At 40.4% G+C, this 14,694-nt stretch overlaps 1 protein-coding gene and 1 pseudogene across 10 annotated transcripts in view; one reads left to right on the forward strand and one right to left on the reverse strand.

The window, feature by feature from the left end:
* The window catches only part of LOC122696617 (poly(A)-specific ribonuclease PARN-like), a 256,073-nt gene that overhangs the window by 136,816 nt on the left and 104,563 nt on the right, over positions 1 to 14,694 (forward strand). The window lies entirely within an intron of this gene.
* Positions 846 to 2,070, reverse strand: LOC122696618 (annotated as a pseudogene).

Raw genomic sequence — 14,694 nt, forward strand, 5'->3', positions numbered from 1 at the left:
ACAGTTTGGAACACACCATGAATACTACAGAGAAATTTTAAAAAGCAAAAATTGATGAAGGCACTGTAGAAGAGGTAAAAAAAAACCTAGTGGTTATTCTGTAAAGCTAGCCCCCATTCAGGGAGTTACAGAAATTCCTGATATGCTGCCTTAGGAGCTTGTTCATGATGAGTTTACGGGGATGGGTAGATACCTGGCTTTACAGCTTCACTTCAGTCCCTAGTATGGGTGTGTTTATGTTAAATCATCCTTTTAAAAGCCCAGCTTGTGATTGTGCTGAACAGATAAACATCAGAGTTGTGATGTGGTTTTTGAGGTGATTATTCAGTACTGGATTTCCAAAGAGTCTTGCTTATAACTTTAAACTTCACCTGTGCTTTTTGTTAGCCTTTTAAAGTTTACCGAATCTGAAGAGGTACTCATTTGTGGGATTGATTTGTGTTCTCGTTTTTCCTCAGTCACTCTAGGTTCCTGACTTTGTTGCTTTTTTCAAAGAACCAGCTTTTGGCTGACTTCATTTTTCTGTCTTGTTTGCTGATGTCTATTTTTTTGGATTCTGCTTTGCTGTTTTCTTTCTTTTTTAAGTTGCTTTGGATTTACTTTGCTCTTCTTTACCAGTTTCTTTTTTTTTTTTCTTTTTTCTATTCTTTTTTTTATTAACAAGCAAAATAATAATTAAAAAACAACAACACAACAACAAAAACCTTAAAGTTGGAACTGCAATAAGTCAAACTGCTGCTGGAGTTCACAGATGTACCTGGGGTACATGCACCCTCATTGCAAGGCAGGACCTAGGCACATAACTGTGCATTTAGGTATGTAGGTGACCAGGAAGAGTCAAAGAGGTGGAAAACACCGGAGAACAGAAAGCATTAAAAGCTTTTCATCAAGCAATTCCACAGCGCTCTGCTCTTTGCCTCTGCTTTGCCTCTGTATCCTCTGTGGTTCCTGTTCCAGCTGAACTTGTGACAATCCCAAATTGTTCCTTCCTCTTTTTCAGCTTTTCGTCATCCTCTGACTTTCTGGAGATTGAAGAGACACTCAAACCAAACCTTTGAGCTCTTTGTTTTAGCTTATCCAGGTTAACCATAGGCCTGGTGTCACACGACAGACCTTTTGATGGAACTGGAGAAATCCCAAATCTAGTTGCCCGGGCAGCTTTCTTACTCTCCAAACTCACAGGTACATTGAATCATTCAGCTCTCCTCTGCATCCTCTCAGTCTGTGGTATTTCAGATGTAATTTTTACCACTTTTTTCTCTGCTGCCACATCAACCGTTTTTTCAGGAGGTTCTTCCTCTTTGACAGGCAGTTCTAAGGTCTTTGGTTCTTCTTCCTCTGTTTCATCTCCCAGTACCTCTTCTTCATTTGCCTCCTCTTCAGCATGCTCTTCAAGATATGCCTGGAGCCTGTTGATGAGATCTTGTTTTATTCCCTTGGTCTCCAAACCACGAGCAAGACACTCCTGCTTTAGTTCAGCAAGCTTCAGCTTATGAAGCTCCACCGTCTCAGTCGCCATCTTGTTACCCCTTACCAGTTTCTTGAAGTAGAAAGTTATGTGCTTCCCCCCCGCCCCGCCGTCTTCTAAAATATTTTTGAGCCTGGCTTCCAATAGCTTAGCAGTCCAGCCAGTGATCAGTCAGGTGTGCTTGAGCACCTTGAGCCGTTAAGGCTTTCCACTTTTGCCGACAAGGTTTGGGAATGTTCAGCATCCCACTTTCAAGCAGTTCATAAGTCTGCCCCAGTTTTCACTTTTGGGTGGACCTTCTTTCTCCAGTGTAAGTGCACAAGGCCTCACGCCCAGCCAGCAGTGTGTATGTAGCTAAGACCCTCTCCCAGTCATTGATTTTGACCTCTTTTTGTTTCTGATACAAGTATTTAAAGCTGTAAGTTATCCTCGAAGCACTGTTTCAGGTCCATTCCATCAACTGTACTTTGTGTTTGCATTATTGTTAAGTTAGACACGTTTTCTAAAGGCTCCTTTAACCAGGGATTATTGGGAAGGGTGTTGTTTAATTTTCAAGTACTTCGAATTTTCCTAGATTTCTTGTCGTTACTACTTTATAATTTAATTGTGTTGTTATTAGAAATTTTACTTTGATTTCAATCCTTTTAAACGCAGTGAGATTTGCTTTATAGCCTCATATAAGATATGACCTGTCTTGCTGAACATACTGTGTACACTTGTATGTAAATGCTATTTCAAATACTAAAAGATGATGCTGTTAAAGTGCTGCACTGAATATGCCAGCAAATTTGGAAAACTCAGTAGTGGTCACAGGACTGGAAAAGGTTCAGTTTTCATTCCAGTCCCAAAGAAGGTCAATGCCAAAGAATGTTCAAACTTCATACAGTTGTGCTCATTTCACATGCGCACAAAGTTATGCCAAAAATCCTTCAAGCTAACCTTCAGCAGTATGTGAACAGAGAACTTTGAGATGTGTAAACTGGATTTAGAAAAGACAGAGGAACAGAGATCAAATTGCCAACATTTGTTGGGTGATAGAAAAAGCAAGGAAGTTCCAGAAAAAATTCTGCTGCTTCGTTGACTAAGCTAAAGCTTTTGACTGTGTGAGTCACAACAAACTGTGGAAAGTTCTTGAAGACCTGGTAGTACTAGACCACCTTACCTGTCTCCTGAGGAACCTGTATGTGGGTCAAGAAACAGCAGTTAAAACCAAACACGAAACAACTGTCTGGTTCAAAATTGGAAAAAGAGTACAACAAGGCTGTATATTGTCACCGTGCTTATTTAATTTATATGCAGAGTACATCATGCTGGGCTGGATGAGTCACAAGCTGGAATCAAGATTGCTTGGAGAAATAGCCACTTCAGATATGCAGATGATATCCCACTCTAATGGCAGAAAGTGAAGAGGAACTAAAGAGCCTCTTGATAAAAAAAATTGCAAATCAATGTGTACTCTAAAAAAATGGAAACAACTAAGGAATATTGGATACATATTGGGTTTTAGGTGGCTTTAAGGAATTACAATTAATTTATATCTTATAATAATGGCATGATTATTGCCTCAAAAAAAAAAAAACCTTTATATGTTAAATACATAGTGAAGTATTTATGGGTGAAATTATTTACTTTAAAAGAATATAGTTTTAACAAAGATTAGATGAAACTAGAATGGCAAGATGTTTATAAATTTGATGAGTTGTATTCTTTTCTTGACTTTTGTATATATTTGATGTTTCCATAATAAAAAGTTAAAAATAAAATCAATGAGAGAGACATTAGGAAGGAATAGTCTTCACCCTCTTAGGTTGGCTTCCCTGGGAAATTGGCTTAGAGATTTGCATGCAGGGCTCTTGAGAGTAAACCCCGTGGGAGATTACAGGAAGTTGAACTGGGCCCAAGGAGATGCTGGAATGCACTGTAGTGACAAGGAAGGTTTCAGTAACTCCCAACTAGAATGGCTCCTCAGGTCACCTGATCTCAGGGAACCATGACTTTATACACCTCTCACTACCCTCCCCTTCACATATACATACACATATTGATCTGTCTTTGAATTGTGAGCTGTCTCCAGAGAACAGGTATAACCTTGGAAAAGATTTTCTTTGTATCACCTCACACTGGTCAGAATGGCTATCATCAAAAAGTCTACAAACCATAAGTGCTGGAGATGGTGTGGAGGAAAGGGAACCTTCCTGCCCTATTGGTGGGAATATAAATTGGTACAGCTGCTATGAAGAACAGTGAGAAAAAAAAAAAAGTTATGTCTGACTCTTTGCGACCCCATGGACTGTAGCCCTCCAAGCCTGGAAGGCTCCCCCGTCCCTGGGATTCTCCAGGCAAGAACACTGGAGTGGGTTGCCATTTCCTTCTCCAATACATGAAAGTGAAAAGTGAAAGTGAAGTCACTCAGTCATGTCCGACTCTTAGCGACCGTATGGACCGCAGCCCACCAGGCTCCTCCATCCATGGGGTTTTCCAGGCAAGAACACTGGGGATATTTAGGGGTGTGCTAAATATCTCTGAGCCAATAGTAACTTCTAAGGAGATCATAACATTATGCTGTAGTGAGAAAATTAGTGTTGGAAATTATAAGTTTATGAAAAAGTGTTATGTTTTATATACTTTGTTAAAGAAGACAAAATGTATTGGGAAAACCACCAAAACTATTAAGAATTTAACCTAATATTTAAAAAGATAAGAGCAAATGTATGTAAAGTTCACCTGTTTGGACTACCTCATTCACTATTTTGCTGCATAATTCAGAGATCAATCCATATACTTTATTTGGGAAGTATTTGTCATGCACTTATTATGGGCTTTCCTCATAGCTCAGTTGGTTAAGAATCCGCCTGCAATGCAGGAGACCCCAGTTCGATTCCTGGGTCAGAAAGATATGCTGCAAAAGGGATCGGCTACCCACTGCAGTTTTCTTGGGCTTCCCTTATGACTCAGCTGGTAAAGGATCTGGCTGCAGTGCGGGAGACCTGGGTTCAATCCCTGGATTGGGAAGATCCCCTGGAGAAGGGAAAAGGCTACCCACTCCAATACTCTGGCCTGGAGAATTCCAGGGACTGTATAGTCCCTGGGGTCACAAAGAGTCAGACACGACTGAGTGGCTTTCTCTTCTCTTCACGATCATGCACAGGCGGTGATGTGGGGATCTCCCCTCTCACAGGGTGCCCGCTTCTTGGGCCTCGGTTTCATGTGTGTCTTTATCCGTCTGCAACCCAACCTCTTGCTTGAGTTCCAACCATTGTTTGTTAAACGGTACTGTTTAGCAATGTCCTTCTGTCTTGTGAAAACTTGAGACCTAATGTCACTTGAACACATTTGTGCAGAAAGAGGTAGAGAATAATAGTGGTACATATGGAGACAATACCTTGGGCCGGTGGGCCAGTAAAGCTCAGTGTCCCCTCAGGTGCAGAGCTTGGGGACTGGTCCAGGAGTGTCTTTAGGGGATAGTTTTTTTTTTTTCTTGTTGAACTGCATAAATTTTATTCTTCCTTATTAAGTGTAGGAATTAACCCATCAGTTCTGGACGAGGAGGCAGGCTTCCTAGCCTTGGTACCGTGCCCTGCCTGTTAGAAGTTGGACTGAGGCCTGCAAATGCCATCTTTTACCTGTTCAGAAAGGCTGTTTTAAAATAAAGAACTTGCTCTGCTATCTCTATTTATGAACTCTTTGGATGGGAAAAAGGACTTCCCCAGATTTAAAATCTGTAATAAAGGCATCAAGAAAAGGCTTCTCTTCGTCTCTCTAAAGTGCTACTACTCAGAGTCACTCCCGGACTTGGTTAAAGGGGATACCACCGTCTGCCTCTCAAGCCTGGAGCTTTAAAGAAATCTCAGTGCCTGACGCCTTTCTCTCTGCAGCCTGTTGATCACAACATTATGTTTTCCTCAGAACCATCTTCTCTGTGCCCTTAGTTCAGGCCAACAGCTGGAATATGTAACAGTTCTACATGCTCTCCCTTGGTTTATTGAGGCTTTCTACAGCACTGACTTAACTATTCCCTTAAAAAGGGTAGCGACGGTGTCATGCTTCCCACAGGGACCTCCGCTGACTCCCCGGTCGTCCGGGTTCTGCGCCCCTCCGCGGCCTTAGCTCTCTGCCTTCTCCCCACCCGCCGCACCTTGGTCTCCGCAGTGGGCTGTGTCCCCCCACATCGGTGAATTTGCAGGCTCTGCTCTCATTGCCTGGCTGCTCTTCGAGTACCGAAGCCCAGGGAAGGAGAGGCCACTGTCTCTCGAGTTAACAGCTTATTCTAGTGTAGATGTAGTAAGCTCAAAATTTCTATTCTTCTATTCCAGGAAAGTTTTCTACACAGTTAGGACATATAGATCATATTTTCACAGGGGACTGTTACTGTGAAGATCAAATAAGATCTTAACTGTAAAGTTATTGATAAACATTTTCCAAGGCATAGAGACAGTATAACAAAGTGGTTAAGAGCTTGAACTCTGGAGGCACATGGCTTGGTCTTCAATCCCTGCCCTGGCACAGAGTAAGGAGCTGTGTGGCTGTAACCTCCCTGTCAGCCCTGCTTCTTCATCCCTAAAGTGGGGGTGATTCAGTAATTGTCTCGTAGGGTTGCTGCAGGAGTAACCAAGTCAGCATATCTGAAACTTGAAGGGTAACGCCTAGTATGGAGTCATGTGCTATACACTTTAGCTGTGGTCATTTCTATTATCTTGGTTGCAGCTGTGTTTGTAATTCCTACAGTCTGTTTATGGGATTCTGAATTAAACTGTTCTTTTTGCAAGCATAGAGACATATACATATACACTTTTTTAAAGTTCCTGTAACTTGTCAGGGTATCAAGCCCTATTTTTAACATGTCTTCAGCATTATAAATATAAGAGGAAAAGTTGTCTTACCTACCTTATCTTGTTTTGCTTCCTAATTATAATGCATAGAGAAAATAATACTGCTTTGTATTAACAGGTGAGTTGTTTGGAACAAGTTGCTTAGTGAGGGTGAAAATTTAAAATGGTGAGGATTCAGGTCAGGTATAATGCACTGGTTTATGCTCAATAAGTTTCAGATCAATGAATTTTTACATGTTGGATTTCTCTGTTTTATGGAAGAATGCCTGTGCTCTAAATGTTTAGCCTTTCAGTTCGGCTTCATTGGTACATTCTGAAGGCGTAAAGAATGGACTGTTGGTTAGTTTATTTACTGTAGTGAAGGCATACAAATTCAAGCTAAATCTGGCTAATTTCTTCTACAGGCTGGAAGATAAAATCTTTTTTACCTCCCGCAGTTAGGTCAGTAGTGCGTGACCAGACTCCTCTTCTGAGGTCACCTGACTTAATTGTGGTTGTGAAGCAGCCATACAGTGTGTCTCCATGTTCGCATTTCTGTCCCTTTATGTTTCTGGCGTAGAGTAATTAAATAATTACTGTTGCTGGTCATGCCATTTTTCCCAGTGAAAAAGTCTGCAACAAATACACGAGAGTTGAAATCACTCTAGATTAAGAATGTTTATTGACAGACAAGACAGTACCTATTCCCAAGGCTTTATTTTAGTCTATGACTTAAAAGAGAGATCCTGAAAAATGTTCCTATAAGCATGTTAACTCCACGTGAGCCCAGTGGTTACTCTCTTATTTTTTAGATTGTTTTGCCCTGAAGACAGGCATCCCTCGGGCGGAAATTGTGAAATAGAAATGTACATAGGGGGACTGGAGCTGCAGATCTGTGTGAATAAATATAGTATCTGTGGGGAATGTCAAGCTACCTACTCTTTTTTACATTTTATTTTTTATTTTTTGATAGATGATGTTTATCACTCTTTTCGTAGCTCTCTGCCGCAGACATCATCGCACCGGTATTATGAGACTGCTGTAGCTTTCCAGTCATTGCTATTCCAGAGTGAGTTTCTGAAGCAGCAGGAGTGAGATGATTTTGCAAATTGCAATATAATACTATATATGATCTTGTCTCAACCTGTAACACACGTATCCTCACAGAAATAACATTTAATTGTGGTAATATCCTTCCTGATATCAGACACAGTATGGCGCCTGTTAAGATTGTATTGTTTGTATAAGATGGAGTAAAAAGTGGTTTAAAGTTGAAGGAATAAAATCACATACCTTGATAAACCCCTTAGATGCTATTTAGGCTGTGGAGAGCTTTTGATTTTGTTTCCTTTCTGTACTCCCCAAATAAAAACGCCAGCAATAATCTGACAGGCGAACGCTGTCAAACGCTGTAACCCCATCTAGTCCCCTCCCTGCACGTTTTAATCCCTGGTGGACTCTTCTCAGCTACACGGGCTGTGAGGTTAGGGAGTTCTGCGTGTGACCCTTTCCCCAAAGTCTCCCAGCGACAGATGCAGTGACCTTATCACGCAGACAGCTCTATACAGTTTGACAGTCCAGCCATCTGGTTTATATTGATCATAAGTGATTTAAAGAAACCAGCTCTCTGAAAGTTGGTCATTTAAAACCCCAAGGCTAAATTGGCCTACATGTTAATTTGAAGTTTTAAGCCATTATTCTTGAAACTTGCTTCGGACTGTTATGTAAGAAATTAAGGCCTCGTTTCTTGTCTGTGTGAGCTTTAGGGGTGAAAAAAACTCATGGCCTACCTTGGAAGATGTCAGGTTTTATGAAGAATGGTTTATACTCTACAGACTATATATGAGTATGTGCTCATAGTTTGAGTTTATGTCTCTTTTTAGATCTTGCAAGAGCTGCAAGTGTAGGTGGATTTATTTACCAGCTTTCTCAATTTGAGCTCATACTTAACCTCTCTGAGTCTCGAGTCTGTAAAATGGGGTGACAGCGGTACCCATTTCATCGCATTGTTGGGAGAATTGAGTGAGATTAACCTGCTGCGTAGCACGTAGTAGAAAGACTGCCTTCCCTCCTGATTGCTGATGCTAATTACCCGCTGCTCTTAACAGCCAGCACTTTCCCGTTCTTGAACCCGTTTCCTCTGTGGGCGTCTAGAGCCCTCCTCTCACCTTTCCTCCCAGGATCACTGACACAGTGCCTCAGCCTTTCACCTGTTTATCTATCTGCCTATAAATATTGGAATTTCTCCTGTGAGCGTTATCTTTTGTTTCCCTCACACTCTCCATGGATAATCTGATCACAGCCAGGACTTCAGCTACGGCTTGTTTGTATGCTAAGTGGCTTCCATGTGTTTATCTCCAGCCCAGGTCTCTTTTGGGATCCTCTGAAAGGCATTTCCTATCCTGCTTACAGGGCAGATCAGGCTTTTTGTGGCCGTAAGGGCAGGTAAAGATCAATGGGAATGGATACCATTGATCTGAGCCAGCTCTTATTGGTTAATTAAAAATAGGTGGAAATCCAAAGTTTAATTAAAATGTAGGGGTTTTATATTTTGTTTTTTAAAGTCTGATGTTGCATGTCACACCATAAAACAAGTAAATTTTAGTCAAGTGTTCAATTTCTACAGTTCCTGGTTATGATGATGCCTCTACAATTTGTTTTGGAAAACCTGGTTTTCTGAATTGCTGAAATTGTGCCAGTGCAGCGGTAAGTTGTTCAAGATGGACGTCTTTTCAGATTTATCATAGCCTTGATTCAGTCAACAGGTAATAGTCACACACGGCCTCAGCTTGTGTAGATGCCGTGTCGAGGCTGCCTGCTCTCTTACAGTTTGTTTTTTCATAGGTTGTCACTCAGTAATTCTCTGCCACGGGCAGCATTGTGCCTTTACTGTGAAAGTGCTATAGTTTTCAGTCGTTGTAACTTTTTAGTCATTTTAGTAAAGCACTAACTTTGTTAAAATGGGGTTTATTAACCAGTTTTTCTTAATGTCTTAGTTTTTTTTTTTTTAACTTGTGGGACATATACTATATGGGGAAGAATGTATATAATGTGTATTATGTTTTAAAGAGTAATAGTAAAATGAACACTTAAGTAATCAACTTCCAGGTTAAGCAAACAACATTATCAGTGTCCAGAAGCTCCCAGTGGAGTCGTTCCCCGTGTCTCCCTTTTCCCTCTCCCCCAGGAGACGTTTGGTTTGAAAAGCTGAGTTACTTTTCTGCATCTGGGTGTGTAAGGGAAGGGCAGTGTTGCCACTGTGGCCTCCATAACTAGACCAAACTGAGTCTCTGGATCATAGCTGGGCTTCATTTTTCCTGGAGGGTTACAGAGCTTCTTCTGGGGAAGTTAGTGCTCAAGGTCATGAGTGAGTTCTGGGAAACAAAAGGTTTACCATAATCAGAAAACCTGGCAGGGCTGTTGTGTGAGTCAGATGCCTGGCAGAAAAACGCTAACAAGAACATCTCTGTTCTTCTGTTTCTGAATTCTGTGGTTCTGGCCACCACAGCTCTCCAGCATAGAGGGAAGTAGCAATCAGGGTGAGAAGAAAGTCTTCAGTGGGTAAAGGCTTCAAGGTGGGATTGGGCATAGGTGGGGAATTGAGTAGGAGCTTCATTCACATGTGGTTAGAATGAGCCAAAGCACAGAGTCTGGGTCAGGCTCACCTGAGCATTTTATATTCAGGTTGAAAAGGTGGTTAAAAAAAGGCAAGGGAGGGAATGGGGTTGGTGGTGATAGCACTCAGCCTGTGTATCTCATTAGTCACATTGATGAAATTGGATTAGTCCTCTCTGTCTCACACTCCTGATTCTAGGATCATTCTTCACTGTTTTCATGATTCCATTTGCTGCTTCTCTGCGCTGGACCTCCTGCTTCCTGAACCTCACATTTTCCTCATTTTAGATTACTTTCTTGTTTTGGTGGAACACAGCCTCCAGTATTTTTTGAGATAAAGCCGCATGGGAGATGACTTTTTTGAGATATCATTATTCTATCCTCACTCTTAGATTGAGGGACTGAGGATTCTTGATTGGAAGTAATGTTTGTCAGTGACATGAAAGTGTTGCTCCACTATATTCTCACTTCCAGCGTTGCTGTTGAGAAGTTACAAGCCATTTGGTTTCTTAATTGTTTTGATGTGTTCTCGCGGTTTTTCTTAGGCTATTTGTAAGAACTACTGTTTAAAATAATATTCCTCCCCTTAGGCTGTGCCGGATCTTCATGGCTATGCAGCCCTTTCTCTCCTTTCTGTGTGTGAGTTTCTCACTGTAGTGGCTTCTCTTGTGGAGCACGGGCTCTGGGGCTTGTGGGCGTCAGTAGCTGCAGTTCGTGGACACGGTAGTTGTGTTTCTCGGGCTCTAGAGCACAGGCCTAAGAGCTGTGGCACACTGGCTTAGTTGCGCTGCGGCATGTGGAATCTTCCGGGACCAGGGATCGAACCCAGAATCTGGCAGGCAGGTTCTTTACCACTGAGTCCCCAGTGATGCCCCGTAAGAACTACTCATTTCCCCAATGTTTTGAAATTTCACCTCGATATGCCCAGGCATAACCAGTTTTCTTCCATCTATCTGAGTGCTCGGTGGGTCCTTTAAACCCAGATACTGGTTTCCTTCAGTTCTGAGAAGTTTCCTTGAATAATTTTGTTAATTATTTTCTCTCCATTCTTTTTTTTTTTTTTTTTTTTTTCTGTTCTTTCTTTCTGGGATTCCTGTTATTCAGATGCTGTGCCTCCTGGACTGGCCCTCTATTTCTTATCTTTTCTTTAATTTTACATTTCTTTGTCTTTTTGCTCTACTTTCTGGGAGATTTCTTCAAATTCATTCTCCAACTCTTCCTTTATTCCTGTTACCATGCTGTTAAGTTTTAAGTGTGTGTGTGTGTGTGTTTTGGTTCTTTTTATAGCATCCTGTTCTTATTGGTTAGATGCAATATTTTTTCCATATCTCTGAGAATTTTAATGATAGATTTTTTGAGTTTTCTTCTTTCTGCATAGTCTTTACATTCTTTTTTTTTTTTTAATTTTTTATTAGTTGGAGGCTAATTACTTCACAACATTTCAGTGGGTTTTGTCATACATTGATATGAATCAGCCATAGATTTACACGTATTCCCCATCCCAATCCCCCCTCCCACCTCCCTCTCCACCCGCTGGTTGGCCACATCTATTAGGGGACAACTTCTCCTTAGAACCAGAAAAATAACTTTATATTTTTTGCTTTTCAAGCAAGCTCAGTATAAGTAGACACTTATCTTTTTGTTTTCACCTTCAAATTCAGGTGATAACTGGATTTAACTGATGACAAAAAGACATAGGAAAAATGGCAAAACAAAGGAAGATGGGGATAGAAATCAGTGACAATTATTTAATGTATCATAAGATAGATATAAGTTTAGTTAATAAAAAAAAGCTTGCTTTTCATTAAAAGGGAGTGATCTGCTGGTTTAACTCTAAGTTGAACTATATACATTTGCAATATTCACCCATTTTTGACCTACAAAAATGGGGATTTCATGTGGCTCATTGTAATAAGTAAAATTGTGATTTTGCCTAGATAGGTTGTGAGTATCTTTCAAGTCCTGGAGGGCCCACAGGACTTGAAACCTGGCTCCTATATCGAATCCAATAAGACTCCACAGAATTGGGCTCTTTCTTTGCCTTTACTGCAGTGATAGAGTTCACGTGAAGGTGACAATTATAGGTTAACAGCTTGGCCTTGATTGATCTCCCTGAGTATTCAAATGGCAGCAGGAGAATCACAACCATAACCCAAAGATGCACAACTCAAACAGCTGTGCTTTCAGGAATTACTGTGAAAATGGAGATGGTATCTCATGGGGACATATGTTGAAGCTGAAGTCAACCGTAAGTATTATTTTATTCAAACCCTTCATTTTACAAATGAGAAAACAGAAATTTGGATACATTAGGAGCATCATCAGCACCAGATCCTCATATGGTGACTGATCAGACCAGTTTTCTTGTATTGCACTCAGTTCCTCAACTCCACACCCTCCTGCCTATTTTCTAGTCCATTTCCTGCCTTACTTCAACTCACAGACTTTATCTCCATCCAATAGATGGAATGGGGGGAAGGAGGGAAAAAAGGGAAAGTGGAGCCAATCTTTTCTCACTCTATAATGAAGAGTTTCCGTGTCTAGATGGTAAACTGAACACTTGTCACTACCTTTCCCACCAAACCCAAGTCTCCCAGAAATGTTAGAAAACATGTTTAGAATGAATTTGTACAAAGCCTTGCTCCAAAACCGGAAAAGAACTCTCACTGGATCATAAACTGTGAGGAATCCCTGGAAGTTAGCAATTAGTTAAAATCAGATCAAGGAGTAAAACCAAAGCCTAATATGTACATGGGAAAATTCATTTACAGTCTGCCACATTCCAAATTTCATCTCCTTTTCTCCACCCCCAGCTAAATCTGCATCCCAGACCCTCCCTCCCTGAAACCTTTGTCTTAGAACTCTTTTCACTAGCCTGCACTGCATCAGGTTTTTCTCAATCTTTTCTCATTATCATTCTCCTAAAGCAGCTTTTGAAGGCATTTTCTCCCTAATCATTCCACCATAAAACTTTAATACCACAAATATACTGTGTATCTATTTATGTACTCTATGTACATCTGTGCTTTACAAATCAAAAGACTAACAACTTCTTGCCCCCTCAGGGCAGTTTTTCCTGCCTTGGGAGTGATATTGCCCCCTTTGAGAATGTACATTTACACCCCAAGGATCAAGTAGCTTCTTCTAAGAAGGGGTGGGGGGTGTCTCCCTGTCTCCTCACAAGTCATACAAGGGGAATGACCAATATTTCTACTTCACCCAATCTTCATCCAATACTTCAGCCAATCTCTGGGTGAACAAATCATGTGAACAGAATCTTTTTCTGTAAGTGGGTTAGGGAAAAGATTCAACAGGAGGAGAAACCAAGAGCCAAAACATGGTTTAGATACTTTGTCCTTGTTTTATTTTTCCTCCTAGTGTTCCCAGGGCATGCTTTGCAGAAATGACAACCTCTAAGAGATAGTCTATAGAATGGAGATGTCAGCACAGAAGAAATGCACTGTGGTAGGCAGACTCTGAGATGGTTCTCTTGGTGTTTGTGCCTTTGAGTAACCCCTTTTCCTTGAGTGTGGGTCAGACTTGCTGACTCACTTCTAATACACAGAATCTGGCAGAAGTGAGGCAGTTCCTTCCAAAACTAGATTATAAAAAGACTGGCTTCCATCTTGGATTCATTTTCCTTTTTTTTTTTTTTTTTTGGCAAAGAAAATTTTTTGCTGAATTTTTACTCCAAAACTTAACTAATAATGAAATGTTCATATTGGGCAATTGTGCAATACAGACATGAGTTCTTCATAACAAATGCAATTAGAATTTAAGTATGATAGAAATCTATATATCAAATTAAGATTTTCTGAAGTCTAATAGAAACATGTGAAAAAGAACTACTCAAACATAGTAAATATAGAGCTTAATAAGATAAAAACTGTGTAAACTCTTAGGGCAAGAACTAGAACACTGTCAGCATTACAGAAGTTCCAACAAATACATGTAATTATTACGGACATTATTAAATGTCTTGAAGAAAGAAAGTGAAGTATTGCAATTTCAAATGAGAGAAGCATCTGTGTTAGTGGGTAAAGGTAGGTACATATCACCTACTGTGAGGAGTGATGAACAAGGCAGGATGAGGAGCAGATAACACGTTTGAGAAGGTGATATGTAGAGTGTCAAACAGATTTTCTAAAGTTGGACACTGATAGAAAAAAAGAGTACTATCTTCATTGAATTAGGAAAGCAGAGGGAGAACATGGACATGAGAAAGGATGGGTTTTACGTTTGTGGTGAAGCTTCTTATCCGATTATTCTTCTATAAGGCTAATTTAGTTTTTTTGAATATGTATATATATATATATATATATATATATATATATTTTAAAAATAGGAGAATATAAAGAAGTGATAGTGCTATAACAAGTCTCAGTAATGAGAAAGTCAGGCTTCTGTGGTGGCTCAGTGGTAAAGAATCCACCTGCCAATGCAGGAGATGCAGTTTCAATACCTGGAGAAGGAAATGGCAACCCACTCCAGTATTCTTCCTTGGCAAATTTTGTCAAAAGAGGAGCCTGGGGTCACAAAAGAGTGGGACATGACTCAGCGACTAGACAAATGATAAATGATAAATGATATCAGCCTATAAGGACAACTAAAGAGTTGGGAATTTAAGCACCATAGCTTAAAAAAAAATTTCCCCCAAAGTTATGAATTTCTTAAAGTATTAAACTTAAAGAGAAGATAGCAGGTAGATTCATCCAGGCTTAGCACTTTAACTCCAGTATAATGGACACAAATAATGATAAGAAAATTCAAGTTTTGCAAAGGACCATCAATAAATTGCAGAGG

This window comes from Cervus elaphus, chromosome 6, assembly GCF_910594005.1.
Source record: "Cervus elaphus chromosome 6, mCerEla1.1, whole genome shotgun sequence".
Taxonomy (NCBI): domain Eukaryota; kingdom Metazoa; phylum Chordata; class Mammalia; order Artiodactyla; family Cervidae; genus Cervus; species Cervus elaphus.